Source organism: Erithacus rubecula (genome assembly GCF_903797595.1).
Source record: "Erithacus rubecula genome assembly, chromosome: 18".
NCBI lineage: Eukaryota > Metazoa > Chordata > Aves > Passeriformes > Muscicapidae > Erithacus > Erithacus rubecula.
In genome coordinates, this window is record NC_136670.1 from 14,571,212 (window position 1) to 14,590,477 (window position 19,266).

The window sequence follows — 19,266 nt, forward strand, 5'->3', positions numbered from 1 at the left end:
ATCTAGCTTCACACAAATCTAAACTGAATTTATTTTTGCACAGGATTTTATCATATCCACTCATTCTCATTTCTAGCTAGATACAGCTAAACAGCTTCTATGCCCTCAACAGTGTTTTGGAATACACAGAAACACTGAAGCAGCTTGTTAACATAGTGATATAACATATTCATTATATGCCAGTGGAAGTATTACAAAGTTTGGGTCTGTTGGCATGAAGATGGATTGATACTACATAGGATTCTTTACAGTTTTACACCATTCTTGCCAGCATTGTCCCTGCTTTCAAGCTAGGTAAGGAACTATTTCCCCAGCAACTACAGAACGATTCATTTCCATCCTTTCACAGAACACATCATTACCTCAGTGCCGAAACAACCTCCTGATGGAAAGCCCTTCCAAATGATAAATTGTACATTTGAGAAGTGCAGTTTAGAAGACTACTACATTCCAAAACTGTTCTCTCTTGTATTCCTAACCTGTATGTGTCGATGAGCTGAGGAGTTCCAATTTTAGTAATTATTTTACCACTGGAGGTACATGTCTGTTATGCAAATACTTTCGATTCGGAAACTTGTACATTCAGCTGCAATCAACTAATCAGGTATATTTGCATTCCCTATTTACACCCACCCAGTCATGGGGAATATACACACAAATTAAAATCATACTTTTCTGCGTGTATTTGCCAATTTTTTAAAAAGTAGCCAAAACCGTGCAATCTATCATAATCAAAAAACTTGACCAAACATATGTGTAGCCATATTTAAAACCAGCACAAGCACTTCTGAATACCAATTACTGCAATCAAACATCTATGCAGCTGCACACACAACTGAGCTGATGATGCTGAGCACCATCCTTCTGATTAACTGTGCTCTCTCAGATTTCATGAATACACATGTACCCCAAGACAAATTATCAAAGTCTAATTAAAAATGTATAAATCCCCCACTATTTAAGGCTCACTACAGAGTCTACAAAAGTCTCGATTAAATCAGCCTCTAACTTACTATGTTGACTTTTAAACAGGAAAGGCAAACAAGCCATAAAGATTCTGTGAGTATCGGGCAGACGGTTGCAATTCCCATTACAGGAAGAGTTCCTGCTGCAGGAGAGAACTAATGCAAGACCTACAGTCCCTATACCTCCTTGTTAAGTCTTTGCCTAATTATGAAGGAAACATACATATATAGTAGGTTCCATCTAATTATTTTAACTAAATGAAGAATGCCAGGCTTGGCTATGAACACTCGTGTTACATCGGCAGGCTTCTTGAACACAGAGATATTATTTAAAACTCTGTAAGTTCTGTAAGCTTATATAAACCAGTATTCCGGCTGGTTATGCTATCATAATTGGTTGGTTTAATCTCTTTGAAATCCTAGACAAACTAGTCTATTTCCCCAGGCAAACCAGTTTTATTAACTGGTGTTAGGCATTAAGCTATCTTTTAATTTCATTCCATTTGTGCTTTGATAATTTCAGGGAATAGCACCCATTTACCTAATCAGGAGAAACAGAGTTGAAGAACTTGCTGAAAGTTCTCAGTTTGTAATTGTGACCAGCTGTGAAATCAAAGCTCTTTCTGGTTGTCACAGACTTGGGGGAAAAAGGGATTTTTACATGCTGATGCCCATTTTTGGATAGCAGAAAAATAGCTTATCACTGTTCAAACTACAAGTGCATTATTTTTCCTTCTGTGAATTCACAATGCTGAAACATTGACTGAAGAAATATTGCAGATATTTATGAGCATATTACTGCAGAGAAAAATGTGCTCTCTTTCATTCCTAGAATCCAGAATATACTCCTCCACAATGACTCCACATTGGAAATAAGTTCCTGAAACTTAATTTCTCCCTATGATACATCCACCCGTTTCCATATTGTGTGTCATCATTTGGTTTTAATTTTCCAGTGCCTTCTAGTGCACTGTTGTCACTGAATGATGATGCAACAACAATATAATCTTGGGATCATACTTGACAGGCACATGCTTCTTTGCTCTATATCTACACATCCTTGCTACTATGTGTACTATAAGGAGATATGGGGATCAGTCCAAACCTCTGTTTGAGGCCCTTTTCCCACCCAGCTCATTCTGTCACCTACTCAAATATGAAGGGAATCTCTCAGGTAACAGGAACAGACTTTGCTCCTTTGGTTTTATCTTCAGCAATAATTAAGATTTGACTTAACTTTAGAATGCACAGATATTATTCCTGTGACCCTTTGGGAGCGGCAAACACATCCCCTGAAAACTGCATTCCCAAAATTAAAAATTTACTTTGTAGCACAATACTTCCTTCAGGACAAAATGCCATACTCCTGAAAGCCTTAGCATTCTCTCTGCTCTGCTGCTGAATGATTGCTATTCCTAGAAGACTGAGCTCTGTAAGAGAAGTGTTAACACATTCTTTCTACAGGTCTCCAGGGCCTGAAGTTTGAATTAATTGTGAACTGAATAAAATAATTTGCTTTTTATCACCATGGTCCATGAACTGTGGTTTGAGTCCAACACGTGACTCTAAGGTAGATGAGTTTTGCTCCAACTCCCTAATCCCTGGTTAAGATCATAAAAGATCACACATCACTCAGTACTGTTTAGCAAAACATGCCTGCCTCTCTAGTAATAATGAAAACTCTGAATTATAGTCACTGGCTTCACAAAGATGATGGCTCTTGCAGGTTCAGGTGAAAGATATGACTCAGAGAGGATAGAGTGCAGCCCACACAGCACAGTAACATCCCTTTCACACTAATGTTTGATTTCTGGAAATCTACTTAGAAATCTGCTTCAAAAATTATGAACCATCCTCTTGACTATTCTTTCTCTCTTAAACAACAACATACACATATTTTTATACATAATCCTTTTTACCTAAAACTCGTGCTCTGCCTTAGATAAAATTCAAGAATAAACATGGGACTAACTCATGATGTAGATTGCTGTAATGACAAGTTTAGTTATGATTTATTCAGTTTATTCACATACAAACACAGGAACTCAAATGTAGAGACAGTTGCTGAAAAAATTATTCTTCTCCATAAAATTAAATATGCTAGAGAAGGAAAATACCTAAATATGCAACAGGCAAGGTGTTCTCATTTATATGAATTCCCTTATTTCCAACACTGGTACCACCTCTCTGGATTACTTGCTGTTAGCTTCATTAAACTGATAACGAACAACAACTTCTACTAAACAACTAAAAGCAAATCAATAGCAAGAATTCCACTAAAATAGAAAAGTATATCTAAATTTCAACTCAATGGCATGTGCAGATACTGCACATCTAATGGCATAAACCTGATGGTGCTTGTGTCCTAGCATGGAGCAGAAACAACCAATACAGAGAATCCTCCCATTTAATAGGTAAAACCTAGCAAAATGGAACACTTCTGCCAATTTAATGGCATAATATTGCATGAAAAACATCCATGAGAGACAATACAGAGAGAAAATACTCTGAACACCTAATTTCTTACAATTTTTTCACACAATCCTATGAGCTCCATTAAGATTGCTCGCACAGTAAAAGATGAACTCAGCAGAACATCCTCAATTTTTTTTTTCTCTGCAGCAAGCTTCATTATTTTTATTCCATCATGAATTATTTTAAAGAATCTTTCCTTCAAGCTCAACAGATTTATTAAACAAACTTTCAGTTAATAGAGAGATAGGAGTTTAAATAACAGCAAATAGACATAAGCCCATAAATTGATGGATGCCAGCAATGCTCAGGTATTTTTTGTAGAATTTAAGCGACTGCAGTTGCTTAAGCATGTGCAGTCAAGCACATTCTACTCAGGTGAGCTCTCGAGTGCTATTCTAAATTCAGAATAATTTCATTATGTAGGCATAGGCAGAATAGTTCCAGATATACCAAAAGCAGAAGAGAATTTGCTTACAGGCAATGTTATAAAAGCTTAGTTTAAGTTTCAACTTAGTCCTGGTGCTTTAAAACCATGGGATTTGCTAGTTCGAGAACAGTCCCTCACTAATCTGCATAAAGAGCAAACCAGTTTAGAATGTGAACAGAGCTATCTCACAGCTGTCCACATCTCAATGTGATCATTCAAAGTTAATTAAAATCATATTTAAAGTAAGGATAGTAATCAAAGAAATCTGAAATAAGAGTCGCTACAAAAATAGCTGTACTGTTGAAACTAAACCCATACTAGTCAGTGTGTATGGATTAGTTGTAAGAGTTTCTGTAATTCTCATTTCAACTCAAGTGCGCTGAATTAGCTAACTCTACCTCTAAAAGAAAAATAAATCTAAAGCAGGTTTCATTTGGCACAGAATCTTGAGGCAAGGGTGACAGATCCTGATAAGAATATGTTGGGGCTATCTGTGCATGCATACATATTTTACACAGTCCTAAATAAAATATCGGTCTTTCTTTAAAAACAAATCAATCAGACAGTGATGTTGAAATAGAATTCAAAGTTAAACAGCGATATTCTTAGGAATATATAGCTTTACACCCTGGATTAAAGTGAATATCTACTAGTCTGAAATATGTTCATACTCAAAAATTTATTATTGATTATTAATATATTATTGTTTTATTAATTATTCCGTGCAGGTGTGCATTTTCTTCTAGAAGGGTTCACATAGGGTCCAGTTCAGAGATTTTCAGGACTACTTTTTTCTAGTTCATTTCTGACAAACAAGAATATTATCATCCTGTCTTATATTTTGTTTCAAGATGAATCTCTTTATTCAGTTTCCCTCCTCATACACCATTACCCTCCACTCTCTTGTTTGACCTCTTTCTGAATAACTTTTGAGTTCAAATTTTACATCCTTTCAGCATGTATTCATTTTTATTTCCATGCTTGACTTTATACATTTTTTGCCTGCACACACCTCAGATGGCAGCATTCTCCAGTCTGCACATGTATCTGCAGCTGCCTCTCTGCGTGGACATGTTCTCTTCGATGAGGAGCTGTGGGAAAAGGTAAGAAATAAGTAACCAGAGGGTATAGGGCCAATGCATTAGAGATTTCTCAAATAACAGATGGGAGGAAAATACTTTTAAATCCCAGCTTTTCAAGGTGGAGAAAAAACCTCTGTTAATACAAAATAGGCTGACTTCAATAAACCAAACTGTCAGGGAAAAGGGATGTTTAGTGATGCATGGACCTAAACAAGAGCAAAGCCTCAAATATTAAGGATTTTTTTGTACATTCATTTGAAAATTCGAACCAACCTCTCGAATGTGTATTTCAGTTCAGAGGTAAAACATTCATAATACCCACCAGCGCTTATACAAGAAGTGATCTTAACTCTGCTAAAGTGATTTCTTCCGTGTTTGGTTTTGGGATGTGGTCGAGGCATGGGGATTTTTAAATTTGTTTGGTTTTTACATAACAAGAACTGACTTGGTCCTGGCTAAAACTTCAATGCACTGAAATTGTGCCAGGGATATATATGGATCTTAAATACATAAAATGTGAAGTACCTGAAATAACATCATAGTGCTCAACTCAGACATGGCAAAAGAACACAAACACAGGGGAATAAAGAATCGTTTCTTTCAAATGCAAATCTACATGTAGCAAGTAAAGTTTTGTCATGTGACAAGAGGCCTCACATGCCATTCAGTGCATGCTTCCAGTAGCAAATGGCTAATTTTCCTGCACTGCCTTTGGGAACAGTTTGGGCCTACATTTGTAAGGATAAGCAGACAGTGCCTCTTGTTGCCTAACAGGACTGGAATAGCAGCAATGCTGCCGTTAATTCCTGCTGGTTTAAATGGGACCCAAACAATAAAAGGCAAAGTACTGAGTATGCCAGGCTATTTGTTTGTGGGCAGGACTAGCTTGTGGTGCTTAGTGATACTGCTGCAGAGTTTATAATAGACAAAATGTTGTGAAGAGGTAATTACTTTAATGGTACAATATTGGTGTAAGATTAAGTGAATAATGAAGTTAATATGATTTAATCTTGCTGTGACACATATGCTAATGAAATTATGGTAACCAACAGTTTACCCTGAGTTTACTGTGAGATTATGCAGGCATTACATATAATAATGAATGTGTAAATCAGCATCAAGAAAGAATGGATTCTAAAGAATTATTTTTTTACAACTGTTCCCTATAAGTCATGCTGCAATGCCTGCTGTATATTCTGTTTCAGACAAATTGTAGTGGGAGTAGGAAAGAGCTTGTGTTTTGATTTTCCCATAAAGAAAGCTCCTATCCATCTGAATTTGACAGAAATTCCTCTGCCTAAATAATAATTTATGCAATATTGTTCCCAGGGACAAGCCATGTACCGTCATTTGCAGTTGCAGGAAATCAAGGGTTACAATTAAGGACAAGGGGCATAGTGAAGTATCATGTTTGCAGTGTGCTATACACTCAGTGCTGTTTTGTTAGAGAGTAGTTAATATCCTCCTGCCTCTGAGTTCTGGCAGCTTCTTAACTCAGCAACAGCATGGTGTGAATATAGACAAATCACCCTCACGCTCTGCCTGAGCTGAAATATCTTCACAGGATCTGGAACCTGTGGAAACCCAACAATTCATCACAGAGCTTAGCCCTAAAGGCTTAGAGGTGTTTCCATGGCATGGGATATATTTATATTGCACCCCTGCATGTTCTGTGGCAGCCAAGCTATCCACATTTTTTCATACCTGAGGGGGATCCTGTTCTTCCGCAGGTAAGACTTTAATGCTGTACAGATCTAAGTGCCAACCCCAATTATATTTTGTTACAGACTGATGGAGAGGCTCCTGAGGCTGTTCATCTCTTCTTTGTTTGCATTATTAGTACCCAGTATTTGTTCAGCTGCCCCTGGGTGGACTGGGGGACAGAAGGTGGATGACATGAAATTACCTCCAACATAGATGGGTTGAGATTAACTGCAGCATACTGATTAGAGGTTTGATGGCCCAGGCCTCTACTGCCCTGTAACAATGTGGTAAGAGCAAATTACCAGATGTACCACAGTGACAAACATGCTCATTTTAGCAGAGGTTGTTTTGAGGGGAAGACAGCCACTTCCATAGTAGGATTCTTCATGCTGGAAGACAGTCACAGAAGCATTTTGCTTTTTCAGATTTCCAAATTAGTACATGTATTTGTCATGTCAGGCTTCTATATCTGTTTAAATTTTGCAAACATCTATGACTATTAATTATTATTTTTCCAGAAGAGCTGTAAATCAGTTACTTAGGAGGCTTAGTCATCATATTTATATTGGCTAAAGAAAAATCCAAACCATAACAGAATATGAGAACAAGCTAAAATTTAGTCTGCAATCACTATTTATGAATACATAAATTGGTGCACACATAGCTTTCAAATAATATGAGGTAATTTTTTTTTTCTACTGGTTATGTTATGACCTGTAAAAGAGCTGAAAGATATATTGTGATCCCATTCCATTTACAGTTAGGCAAAGCACAGGTCAGATGGGACAGAAGCTTTCAATCATGAAAGCTTCTTTGAGCTTTGACTTTCAGCTCAAAGAAGCCACCAGCATTAGGAGTTGCTGAATTCAGCAAAACTGAGAATTACAGAGAATGAACCCCTAAAATCAGCATTAAAAATAAATTACCCATTACTAAATTACATACTGACAAATAATAAAGGCTCAATTGGCAAATATTAACATTGGAGCTTTACTTCCTATACGCCTTCTTCCAATATTATTAAGATAATAATTTCAATGTTTTATGAATGTGGATTGTCTTTTCTCTGTACTCAGTTAATTTTATCTCTAAGCAATGATGGTGTCTCTTCATTTATTCACGTTACATAATCTGGATCATTCATATATTCCAGCCAAGAATACTTACAATTTACATTCTTCCCTCACAGTTTAAGGAGAATAGAGCAAATATAAATTGGCAGCACAAGTGCAACAAAAGGTCCTTTAAAATCTTTAGTCTGACTTTGCCCCCTCTATAGATATGATGTATTAAAAAGATGTGCTGCCAAAAGGCTCTGCTGTAGCCAACTGTTGCTTTCATTACCATTCTAGGATCCCAAAGTTTTGTCCGTGAGCAAAAGTCTCCCTGGGTTTTAACCTTTCTTACTGAAGAAAGACTACATAATGTAGTCTGTTAGTCAATGGGTGCAAAAAAAAAAAAAAAAAAATTAACAGTGCCTTTAGTAAGTGGCAGTCTTAGAAAGTTAACACTATGTAATGTTATTTTCGTGCACTGGAGGAAATTCCTTGTATGAGGGACACACTTGTAGTTGTCTAACACCTAAATGCAAATTCCTCAAATATGGAGCGTGGTGAAGGAGACAAAGTCAGCCCCAAACAGAAGTAAATTTCACTACAAAATGTAGATGGCTTTTTGAGTTTAAATTACTTTTGATGGATACTTGCTCACTCCTTTTCTATTAATTTTTAATTAAAACTTGCATGCATCAAATTTTATCAGAGAAGTCTGAAAACACTTCCAAAACTTCCCTGTAGCTGACACATAACAATTAACATTACACATTGCTTCATGAGAGGTATCCATACTACAGATACTATAGATTTTACATCATTTCTTCCATTTTAAAGCAAATGGAATAATGTGGGCCATGTAAGTTAAAATAAGGGTTCATTCCTTGTCTCACACATATTACCCTTTAATGATTATTTTGACTTATGTACAACCAAAACCAATGTATAGAATATGAATGAAGCCCAGCTGGAGTTAATGACTGCCTTCTCTTCCTTGGGCCAAGGTTCCAGCTCAATGGCCATCAGTCCCCAGGAAATGTCTGGTTCCTGCAGTCATTATTGTGCACTTGAAAGGATAGCAACCAGCACAGTAGAAAACATATAACCTTCCACTGAGAATGTATAAAATACAGGATCACACTGAGGAATTCTCAGATCAAGAGCTGAGAACAGCCTGGGAGGGGAAATAAATCTGAGGATAAAACGAGCAGGTCATAAACTAAGTCCTCCCACAAATGCCAAACAGTTTTCTTTTTCTCTCTTTCTTTCCTTTATTTTTCCTCTTTTTTATCTCTTTTTTATCTTTTTTTCTTTCTTTTCCTTTTTCACCCTGACATGAATCCTAATTAAAATTTTACACAGTGTGTCTCTTAATTAGCCATGGCTGGAGTGGTGAAAGCTATCAATATTTAGCAGGATAATTGTACAAAATTACTTTTCAAAAATGAGCAGCAGGCATGAATCCACTCAGCAGCAGGGGGTTATTCAGCCACACACTGTGCAAGATGGGGTGCCTCAATAATGTGCGAGAGATAATAATGCACACAGGGAGGGACACATGCTGCTGTATTTTGTGCTTCACTGGCTTTCTGCAAACAGCATTTGGCTCTTATTGCACTCAGAGCATCAGGGTTCACACAACCTTTTAGCTGGTTATTTTTTATCTTTATGTTTTTGATCTATTTTAACTTAAATACAAGGATGTGTTTAATAACAATGCCCACAAAAATCCACTGACACAGCTCCATGTAAGACCTTGTTTGTATACTGTATACTTTGCAGATGCTAACAATGAACAAGGTCAAGAACAGAGGTCTTCTTGCTTCCTTCTTTTTTTTTTTTTTTTAATCACAAAGAAAAGAAAAAATCTTTGCCCATCCTAGCAGAATACAAAGCAGTTAATTAATTTCTGTTTTGCAAATCCATGGTGTAAATGTACTCAGCTGTATTTTAAAATAGATTTGCAACAGTTTCTCTGTTCCTGAAACAGAAGGTTTAACAGGCAGAAATACTTCTACAGAAGAGTAGTTGAGTCTATTTTTCTGGGAGGGATCATGTGTTAATACAATAGTGCAATAAAGAAGTTGTTTAGCTACCTATAGCAGCTGTCTGAAACTCTGGCAAGTTTGCCATGTGTGGTGAAATGCAGGGTGTTCAGTTCAATTTTGTTTCCATTCAGAACTGGTGAATGGTGTTTATGTTATGAATGAAATAAACATAAATTTATTTCTGTCCATAGAAAACATGGACTTTGTGGCAATATATGTACAAGAAAATTCTGAATGTAGGAAAACAGGTGGCAGTTTCACTTGCTTTGAAATAAACAATTAAAATATTACAGGAGAAGCTGTAACTGGGAGAGCACTGGTATCCTACTGGGAATGTATTCTACATAGGTAGCACCTTCAGTCACAGATTTTTTTGCAAGGCAGAAGAAACATCAGCAAAGTGACAGTTTGTGTGCACGTGTGTAGATGTATCGTACGGATTTTTATCAAGACTACAGCTTAGCATGCCAGTTATCATCAGCCAAGGTCCAGTTTCTTCTTGCCTTAAACTGTAGCACTGTAATCCTGACTTCTGTGCTATGGACCATGTAAAGTTATAAACCAGGTAATTCAGTTGAGGGTTTAGGGATTTGTTTTGTTGGTAGACACACGTTATGATCCATGTTTCCATTTTTCACATAGAAAAGGATGAACAGATAAAAAGATAGAGTTTTTACATTATCTGTGCCAAATGATATGCAACTACTATTAAGCTGATTATTATACAGGCATAGAACAGCACAAGACTCTTGACCCAGGAAGATAAGAGTCATCTAAAGGCTGACATTCTTTTATGGCAATGATTCAAAATATTACAGTTTAATTTCTGAGTAATGCACACATCCAGGAAAATTGCTGGAACATACTGTCATGGTTTGGGGAGATGGGAGATAAAGAGGTTAGATCTGAGGGACTGGATTTTAAGGCTAGTGAAAGGAACGAGGAGTAAACAACAGATCAAGGATAATTAATGTTTTTTTGCAATACTGCCTACACTTCTCATGTTATAAACTAATTTTAGTCATAATATTTCTACTCATGTTACTAAAGTGTTACATTGTAATTTAATGTTATTCGTTGAAGTAAATGAGCTGACCAAAAAAACCTCTAAAAAATGTAATGCTATAGAAAATAGATTCTTTGAAATAAATTCCTGAAGAGTTTAAAGCCGCATGACATTGTATCTGGCAATATTTTTCCTATGCATTTAACCATTTTTCCAATGATTCAGATCTTTACATTCCTTTCATGTTAGAAAATATGCCTACAGGCTTCTTCTCCCTGAGTTAAACTGTCTTTATTTTTTGCATTTTGAAGTTCATTTCAACATTTAAGATTCACAAATGCCTCAGCACTAAGTCTGTATAATGGCAACAACAAAGTTTACAATTAAACCATGATTATTTGATCTTGAACTGCTAACAAAACAGCAAAACTCAGCACATTTTTAAGTAAATTCAAAGAAGTCATAAATACAATTAAATAATTCTGAAACCTGTTCAGCATTCATCTTCTCTGTCCTTTGATGTTCTCTTGCAGAAGTATAAGGTTTCATTTCTCAAATTCTTTCCCAGTACAATGATATCATCCATTTCTCTTGGAGCTCTCACACTGCATTAGCTCCTATTTAACCTTACAGAGAATTTTGGACTGAAGGATATAGCACAACATGGTGTACACACAAGATTTCACTCACACTTTGTATCATTCCTAATGTGAAGGCAGTGGATGGTTTTCAAATAAATTCTATAAATCCAAATATTCTGAGGAGCTGAAAATCTATTTGGGCCTATCTAGGACAAGCATATTAAATCAATTGCAAATATTAATACATTTTTACACAATATTTGCACATTAAAAACTGGTATTTGATCAACAAATAAATATTCCTGCATTCCTGTGTACCCTATACATATATAACATACCAAATGCATACTTGCATTACACGTTTTTAAAACTGAATTTATTACTCTACTTGAATGTACTTTTTAGGAAACGGGTTCATATTCCCTATACAAAATCCAATTAGCATGTACATCGTCTGTTCACCAACATTTTGGCCATTGTGAATACTGGAGTTCAGTAAGCTCTAGCTACATCCCTGACATACTTCTCTGTCCTTTAAAAGAGAACATAAGAAGGGCAGGGATAGCTTGGTTCAGCTTTTTATTATATAGTTGTTTTCCCACTAGCTTGTTTCCCAGAGATTATCAAATAGTAACAATCACCAGACACAAGGAACTTGGGTCAAATTGATTTGTTTCTACAGCCTCATTTGATCTACAACCTCTTGATCTACACCTTGGAATTGCTTTTTTTTTAGTCCAATACAGATGATCTGTACAGATGAGCTACTACTAAGCCAAGAAATTAATTTTCTCCCTTTAATTTTCATTTTCATTTCTTCTCAATCAAACAGCTCTGTAAAGGGAATAAATCAGGCTTCTGGTTGTGGAATTGTGGAGAATAATACATGGAATATAAAAACTTGACAAAGATGAAATGCAGAATGAAGTTACCTTTTTGGGTCCATTTGACAACATGTTAAATTATTTCAATCACAACAAGGACTATTTAGCTGGAATGTTAATGATAAATGTTTTAATGGATTGGAAAAGTTTAAATCACCTTAAAACTAAAAAGATATTAAATTCAAAAGATTGACAAGACATATTAGACAGAGTAGGTCACGTCCTTATGTGAATGACAGAAGGCAGTATAAAGAAAATAACTTGTCACTGCCCCTCTCAGTCCAAAGTTCTTGCCTTTTAAAAAGAAGAGTTCTATAGAAGAGCACTGCTTTTCCCTGCCCTACCACTCAGCTACAGAATCATTATAGACTGATATTTCAAACATTTTTATTTTCCACAACACTCAGATTAGGTCCTGGGGACTTTGGGTTTCCCATATCATGTCATTAAGTAAAAATGCCTCGGGGATTGGTAAGAAGTGAAAAAATTTGTTATCTCTCTTCCCAAAATAGATCAATAACCAAATAGTTTACTATAAGATCACTGGTTTCCAAATTTAAGGTGGAATAGAAAAAAAAAAAACACAACAAAACACAGGTTAGAAAAGGTATGTTGTATAAGTGGAGCTACGTCAACATTTAGAAGCAGCAAATCTGGCCCAAACATCTCCTGGTATAATATGCCAAAACTTTTATATGCTTTACAGTAAATACATCTACAGAACAAATTAGTTTATCCACATTACAATGCAAAGGCTAAAACTCAAACCCGTTAAATAGTGAAAGAGACTTGACTCTTTTGGGAGAGCTTGCTCACAAGAGATGTTTAACTCCAGACATAGACAGATTCTAGCCCTGTTTGTGACACTGAAGCGGGATGAGACACTTTTCTCCGTGCAACATTCCACGTGGAGAATTCCGGTCACTATGCGAGAAGTGCAAAAATTTTATCAGGTTGGGACTTTATCGCCTGCACACCTGAGGAGGATCAGTCCCACATGCAGTTCCTGCTCCCTTGGCATCCCCGTCCCTGTCGCTGCCTCACCTGGCATTTGCTGAGGCGGCTGTCCGGGCTGTGAGGGAAGCCGAGCGCGGAGTGCCTGAAGGGAGCCGAGCGCGGAGTGCGTGAGGGCAGCCGAGCGCGGAGTGCGTGAGGGCAGCCGAGCGCGCGGAGTGCGTGAGGGCAGCCGAGCGCGCGGAGTGCCTGAGGGGAGCCGAGCGCGGAGTGCGTGAGGGGAGCCGAGCGCGCGGAGTGCCTGAGGGGAGCCGAGCGCGCGGAGTGCCTGAGGGGAGCCGAGCGCGGAGTGCGTGAGGGCAGCCGAGCGCGCGGAGTGCGTGAGGGGAGCCGAGCGCGCGGAGTGCCTGAGGGGAGCCGAGCGCGGAGCGCGTGAGGGGAACCGAGCGCGGAGCGCGTGAGGGCAGCCGATCGCGGAGCGCGTGAGGGGAGCCGAGCGCGGAGTGCGTGAGGGCAGCCGAGTGCGGAGTGCCTGAGGGGAGCCGAGCGGTGAAGGAGAAGCAGCAGCCCTGGGAAGGGCGATTCCTGGCTGGGGGGGGAAGGAGGCGGGGCACGGCCACAGCCCCCGAGATGCGCAGGGGGAAGAGCTCCTTGCAGGGGCCGCAGGCTCACTGCAGGCTTCTCCCCTCCTCGGCTGCGCTTGGGCGGGAGCCCCCGGCAAAGGGCTGGGGGAGGCGCCTCGCAACAGATGGTTCAAGCCGGCTCCTGGCGCGGTCCGCATTGGCCAGCCGCGCGGGAAAGGGTGGGCGGGCGCACCGCAGTGGCGGCTCCGCGGCGGGAGCGCAGCACTCATAGCCCAGCTCGCTCGCCTCTCGCGTGGGGGTGTCGAGATCACCTCCGCTCCAGAACACTGGTCGACTCACAGCTCCAGGACGTGTGAGTGTCCGCCTGTCCGGGCTGCGAGTGGCGCTGCATCCGCCCGCAGCCGGCCAAGGCCCCGGGACTGCCCCGGCGGCGGGGCGGGAGGCCCTGAGGGCGCGAGGTCCGGAGGGCGCGGCTGCCGCCGCTGCCGCCCGCGCTCACAGCCGGAGCTGCCGCCTCCTCCGGTCTAACCCGTGCGCTGGGGAAACGGGCAAGGGCTGGGCTGGTTCTCCCCCGGGTGGAAGACGGCATCCACGCTGGGGGATTTTTATCACCTGTAGGTGAGGGGAAAGCCCCGCTCCCCCTTTCCCTTTATTGCAGCTTTATCGATGCAGAGCCGCTTGTAGTGAGCCGTTGCTGGGTTTCGGTTCTCGGCGCTCAGTGGGGAGCGGGGGACGGACTGGCAGGTGGGGAACTGAGATGCGGGGGAAGTGACTTGTCCAAGGTCACTCTCTAAAGAAGTGGTAAATAACGTGTTGTAGTAATAACTTCTGATTTCTGTCCCTGGGCTATTCAGTTGCACTGCAAGGCCCCAGGCATAAATCTGGCTGAGCTGTGAGTAGGACTCTAATTAGCTACTTTTTGTTATTGTTGTTGTTTTGTTTTAAAATTATGTGTGGATGTTAAAGCATGCAGAGGTGCAGCATCTGTGTAATCTCCTTTGTTTTCTCCAGCCTTCATACTTGGAAATAAATGCATAAGTGTTATGCTTTTCTGTGACTAATATTAAGTTCAGTAGGAAATTATTTTGGTGAAGTGCTAACAATGTGAATATGCATATTTATGCATTTTTTTTTTTTGCAGTTACTTGAATGTTACTCCAGAGTTTCTGCCTTTCAGTGGGCAGAAAGAACACAAGTCAAAAAGGACAAGAGTGTGTTTTAGGGTGGAGTTTTGCACTATTTGTATCATTTTAATGTAAAAATTGTAAACACATACATTTTACTTCTGTGACTGAAATATGCAGTGTGGGAAATCACAGCTTGCTTCTAAGGGAAGTTAAGGTACCAAAATCCTAAGAACTAAAGTTTCAACACTTCTCTGACAGCAAATACTTGGTATGTGCGAGATAAGAAGACTAGTACCTAATTTTTTATTTTCCCTTGTATTACACTGCAGCACCATTTGAAGGACTTCCTAAGTAACTGGACTCCTTTATGTCACCCATCAGAGGGAGAAGTAGTCAGACTTAAGTGGTTTAGAGAAAAATTATTTGTTTCTGCTCTGAGAAAGCTTTTTTTCATAAATATGTGCAGAGACAAATTGCTTTAAAAATGTAACTTGGATATGCATATGGAAGTGTGAGACAGTAAGATTGTCTTCAAAGACAGTATTGCAACGTATCTTCTGCCTTCTAATTCACTGGGTAAATCTTCATCTCTTATTGGATATCTAGCAGTATCATGATGCAATAGTGTCTGTGGTTCTAGTTGAGGTCTTCCAACTGCTCCAGGTCCTAGCACACTGATGAAAGTGGAAGCATCTGTAAGAATAGATAAATGAGTTCTACCTAGTACATCTAAATCTCTATCTAATGATCTGTCTTTAGTCACACTTGTTTGATAGTCTAACTGTAAGATCAAAGCAATCATTAAGAAATCTATTAAATTGCCTCACCTGTGATACTTGCATGGGTTATCTTCTCAGTGCTGACTTCTGGAGAGCAGACTTGCATCCAGCAGACCTTAGATATAACACAAGACCCTGTAGGTGCTGTAGCTGTTCACAGTATGAAATTAATGATGTTAAATTAGCAAGATCAGCTATAATAATTGATTTTTAAAATTCAGACTGTTGCATTTGTTTGGTAAAATGGTTGTTAAACGTGTGCAGACATCCAAAGTACAGTAAAAGATCTTTGGACCCTGATAAATGATAAAATTACAGTTGTAGAAAAATATAAATATTCTTTTGAAAACTGTTCTATGACAAGACAAAAATGTTACGCTCTAAGCAATGGAGGATTCATTTTCACCTCCGTAAAAAAAGCTGGAGACTATTTTACATATGCATGTGTGTTGGTGTCTTCCTTTCTTTCAGGCACTGCTGTTGTGTTGGGATTTGCCCTGCTTTTGTTAGGCAAGTAGTCCAGCACTTCACTGAAGAACAGTGTTGTATTCTCAATTTGCTCCTCTTGTAATCTTTTGGAAAATTTTGAAACTGTCTTAAGTTTTTGATTTTTAAAGTTTTAGTTAAGTTGTTAAGTCATTTTCCATCAAATGGCTACATATAATACAAACTTACATGTTTAATTGGTGAGTGCCTTGACCATGGCTTTAGGGAAAGCCTTTAGAGAAAGGCTTAATCTAGTTTCAGATAATCCTTGTGATTTTTACTCTTCCTGTTTCTAGCAGAGTAAGGATTTGTAGTGTCACATTGGAGTACTAACATTGCTAGGTACAGAATATAAAAGCTTCAACAATGTGATGCATTTAGAGTAGTTTATTACTTAGTACAGTCTATATCTTACAGGTTTTGCACCAGTGTGACTGAAGACTGTATTTCAGTCTGTGCCATTTATCTCATTAAAGGTACAGCTAAAGTTACTGTCCTATCAAACAATAAAACTAAACTGTGAGTTCATCCTGCTTTTGTCTTGTAATATGGCTGCAGCTTGAAAAGAACCAGACAGCCTTGATAGTTAGTAATTTTCAAAATTACAAAAATTTTCAGATACCTCAAAATGTTTTTTCCAGTCTTTGCAAGAATGGAGATGTTACAATCCATTAAAAGAACAGTTATATTAAATTTTAAAAAGATTAAGGATTACTGGAAGATTTAGCTATCAAAAACCTTCTGTGACTACTGTGGTGGATAAAGCTAAGCTAGTCCCATGCTTTAATTACATGTGTGGTGAAATTTAATGGGGATTATTTAATAAGGATATTTAATGTCAGAAGCAGAGAAGCTATTAACACTAAATTTGAGCTCTTGATTTACATGTTAGTATACGTTAAGCAGCTTCATCTTATTCAGCTAGAGTGTGGTTAGATGCTATTCTACATTACTAAATAAACACACTTAAGGCAGCCTCTTAGAGCAAGATAGTTGGTGCTGAGCACATAACATCTATTGGAAACCGCTGCTGCAAAGTGCTTGTAATTTAAAGCAAACCTAGACCAAGGTCAGAGTTTTCCACTGTGCTGATTATCCTTATATACATGTGTGCATAGCAACATAAATTGAAATATCTCATTGGCACTGGTGTGTAGCACATGTATCACTAATCCTAAGGAATGCAGTGTAGTTATGTGATGTAGTATTAAACAAATTTTTCAGTTGTGCTTTATAATTAAAAAAAAATAACCCCAACCAAACCTGAAATAAAATTTGAAAGCATCGTATATAAGGACAGTTAAATGTCTTTCAAAGCTCTGGTCTCTGTTTTAAAAAAATCTGCTCTGGATTTATCTCAGTGACTCAGTTAATTTGACTCTTGATCATAGTATTAATTTTTATTTTTTGGTGAGAAAAATCTTGCTTAACAATTAGCAAATCAGGATTTTAAAACACTGAACCACAACACGCCAGTTTTTTATATTCGCGATTTCTGCTGTTTCTTATCCCTTTCTTATATGCGTTTAGAAAATGAACTGTCTACTTTTAATTTATTTTGCACAACATAAACTAAGCTTATTAAGTTCTAGTAAATTAAAATTAAATGTTTGAGCGTATGTCAGCTTCCCAGAAAATTGCATTGTGTAATCCTGCATGTCACTATTCTGACAAGCTGAAGAATTGTTTCCAGTAGAGGAATCAATCAGAAGAAATGAATCATCATCTGTGGGGAGATGGGGGAGGAAGGCAGAAATAACGCCCTCTATAATGCCCTCTATAAATTAATGCCCATTTGAGTGAACTTCTGCTACCTCTAGAAAGGTAATAACCTAAAATAGACCCTGATACTGCAAAACTGTATCAGATTGTTTGTTGCATTCACCTTCTGTACTTGGCTGACTTAGAAGGGAAGATCATCAGCTGCACAAGTAGCTTACTTCGAACCTTTGGTCCCAGATTCTGTTCCTGTTTTACAGTAGCCTTAGTAAGAGTGTCTGGTTCCTCTTGGTTAAATGAATCTCCATTGTTTCACTGTGTTCTGAAGCAAATGGCCCAAGTTTACTCTTTCTATTACATTATCTGTCATTAAAGAAAAAAACATTCAACTTATTCTGTATGACTAACAAAAGAAGTTATTGTACTTCAAGTGGAAACCTCTGCAGAAGATGTCAACTGTTCTTTGTGGTAGAAGCTGTAAATGGAGTTCCAAGGTAGAAATTATTTACTGCAGATAGGAACTTGTTTTATTTCTAAAGTAGGATTTAATAATGATATTACAGTAATCCTATTGATTGTGCGTAAATTACAGAAAATGCAAGGCTGAGCTAAAAATCCCTTCCAGTACAATGCAGCTCACTGCAAATTCGTCTGCTCTGTCAGACCTCTCTCTACTTGAGTACCTTGATTTGTCTTTCCTTCTTTAGAAACACTTGAGTGAGGATTTCAAAGTAGTTAGTTTCTTTAAATGACAGAAGAGAGCGAGCATGCTGCAGTAGCCGCTTTCCTAGCTGTGTTCATGTTTACATAGTTGGGGGGCACAGCATTGTCCATTTCTGCATTGTTAAATAGGCCAAGGATGTTGCATATCTGTTTCAAGACTTTATTTTGCAGTTGGTTTATAAGCAATATTATCAAGCATGTACTGAAGGTGGTGAAAACATGTTTTGAACAATGGAGTGCCTCAGCTTGTATTTAGCAGAAACTGGAAAATAACCTGGCGTTTATTATATTGGTCTACTCAAAAAATACCTTTTTAAGAATCTCAAAAGTAAAGATAGTACTGGGCCACTGCAGATAAGTACCACCCTGGCCTAATCCAGTATTCTTATTCTCACCCCAAGGCAGTTAGAGAGACCTGTCAGGCTCAGTGTTTTATTTCCTGTTGCAGCTGATAATAGGCACTTCAGCATGTAACAAGAATACAGATGGAAAGAGGTATGATAATGAGAAGTCCCCATGGCTCAGCAAGTTCTGCAGGTTGTACTGGGTTTACATGTCACTGTTAGGAACCCCTGATGGAATTTCTATGCCTATTAATGTATGTTTTCACTAAATTGAACCTGTACTACTGTTTTAACAATTCTTGACAATTTATGTTTGGATTGCGCTT